General features: G+C 45.2%; 1 non-coding gene across 1 annotated transcript; it reads right to left on the bottom strand.

The window, feature by feature from the left end:
- Nucleotides 1-1284: 1284 nt before the first annotated feature.
- LOC116515143 lies at nt 1285-1390 on the bottom strand. The gene has a single exon (XR_004256199.1). It is a non-coding gene; the product is annotated as a U6 spliceosomal RNA (small nuclear RNA).
- Between the last annotated feature and the right edge of the window lie 946 nt (nt 1391-2336).

Raw genomic sequence — 2336 nt, 5'->3', positions numbered from 1 at the left:
CACCATTAAAAAGCACAACAGTCATACCATTCGAGTGGGGTTGAAGTCTTTAGTCCCAGGCCTGTCGGAACAGCCAAGCTTTAAGGGCGACGCGGAAGGTCTGGAGGGTGGTGAGGGTTCGAATCTCCACGGGGAGTTCGTTCCAGAGGGTCGGAGCAGCCACAGAGAAGGCCCTCCTCCGGGTAGTCGCCAGTCGACATTGGCCGGCTGATGGAATTCGGAGGAGGCCTAATCTATGGGATCTTATCGGTCTAGTGGAGGTAATTGGCAGGAGGCGGTCTCTCAAGTACCCAAATCCAATACCATGAAGGGCTTTGTAGGTGACAACTAGCACCTTGAAGCACACCCGGAGATCGACAGGTAGCCAGCGCAGCTCGCGGAGGATAGGTGTTACGTGGGTGAATCGAGGTGCACCCACGATCGCTCGCCCGGCTGCATTCTGGACAAGCTGAAGTCGCCGAATACTCTTCAAGGGCAGCCCCATGTAGAGCACGTTGCAGTACTCCAGCCTAGACCTAACCCTCCCCGACTTCCCAGAACCAATACGAGGTGTAAATCTTTAACAAAAACATGCCTAAATAAGCTTAAAAAGAAAAAAAAAAGTCGATACCATCTTTCACTTGAGCTTTAACTCCTCCTTGCTAGGCTAACTCTAAACAATTTATATCCTTCCTAATTTCTTTAATCTTAAGCCATCTATATATAAGCTAGAGAGCCGAGGTGGCGCAGTGGTTAAATGCAGCACTGCAGGCTACTTCAGCTGATTGCAGTTCTGCAGTTTGGCTGTTCAAATCTCACCGGCTCAGGGTTGACTCAGCCTTCCATCCTTCCGAGGTGGGTAAAATGAGGACCCGGATTGTTGTTGGGGGCGATATGCTGACTCTGTAAACCGCTTAGAGAGGGCTGAAAGCCCTATGAAGCGGTATATAAATCTAACTGCTATTGCTATTGAAATTTCTTAGTCCCGTATTTATTTTGAATATAATCAATCCATCTTTCCCAGTCCAATTTATATCTCTCGTTTGAGTGGTCCTTGAGATATGCAGATATTTTAGCCATCTCTGCTAGGTTTGTTACTTTCAACGTCCATTCTTGAACCGTAGGCAAATCTTCCTTCTTCCAGTATTGTGCCACCAACAGTCTTGCTGCGGTTATTAAATGCAAAATCAAGTTAATCTCTACAACTGTACAATCAGTAATTATACCTAACAAAAATAACTGAGGGGTAAACTTTATCCCTTTTTTTTGAGAACATTTTGCATAATCCACCATATTTTTATCTCCAAAAATATGGAACGTTTCATGAATTTGCGTGTCATCCTTGCGGGGCGCCATGCTAATCTTCTCTGTATCGTTCCAATTTTATTATATGTGTTGCCGAAGCGAGCACTCAGTGTTGCTTTCTCATGTTACAAATTTGCCTTGCATCAGCACCTGGTTGCAAAGCTCCTGGTGTTTTCTTTTTAAAACATTGAATAAAATTGAATAAGGGAAATTTTAACAAGTGTTCATCGTTCTGCGCATGTCTACAACAGTGGTGGGTTCTGGATCCTATTGCAACTGGTACACTGCAATGGAGCCCAGCATCCATCACATGCATGCACGCAGCATGTGCATGTGTACGTACCTCTGTGATGCTCCGGCTGCTCGGCGGAGCATCACACACGTGCCATATGCTTCATGTGCATGCACAAAAGCCCCGATTGGCTCAATAGCAATAGCAATAGCAGTTAGACTTATATACCGCTTCATAGGGCTTTCAGCCCTCTCTAAGCGATTTACAGAGTCAGCATATTGCCCCCAACAATCCGGGTCCTCATTTTACCAACCTCGGAAGGATGGAGGGCTGAATCAACCCTGAGCCGGTGAGATTTGAACAGCCGAACTGCCGAACTAGCAGTCAGCTGAAGTAGCCTGCAGTGCTGCACTCTAACCACTGCACCACCTCGGCTCAGGTAAGGAGGGCGGGTGGGCAGGCGGGCCCTCCAGAGCACCATACCGGAAGGATACCGGTGTACCGGTCCTAACCCACCACTGGTCTACAAATATATTTTAATTTTATGCCACCAAGAGTAGGTGAGGCTCTGAATCCCAGATATTCCTAGGAAATTAATTAATTTGAAAATTAATTTCAAATTAATTTTTGAAAAAAAAAACAACCTCTTCTCTCTTGGCACAAATGTGGGGGGTTTTCCGCTTCTTCAAATAAATTCCATTTGCCATTATATTCAGGTGATGTCATTCCCCAAACGTTGTGTAGTGATATAATTACGAATGAGGGACATTGCTGAATTTTGAACACTTATGAATATGTCATATTATTATTATTATTACTA

The sequence above is a fragment of the Thamnophis elegans genome, chromosome 11, assembly GCF_009769535.1.
Source record: "Thamnophis elegans isolate rThaEle1 chromosome 11, rThaEle1.pri, whole genome shotgun sequence".
Lineage (NCBI taxonomy): Eukaryota > Metazoa > Chordata > Lepidosauria > Squamata > Colubridae > Thamnophis > Thamnophis elegans.
Note: the sequence above shows the minus strand (reverse complement) of the source record. Positions and strands in the feature narration are given on the sequence as shown.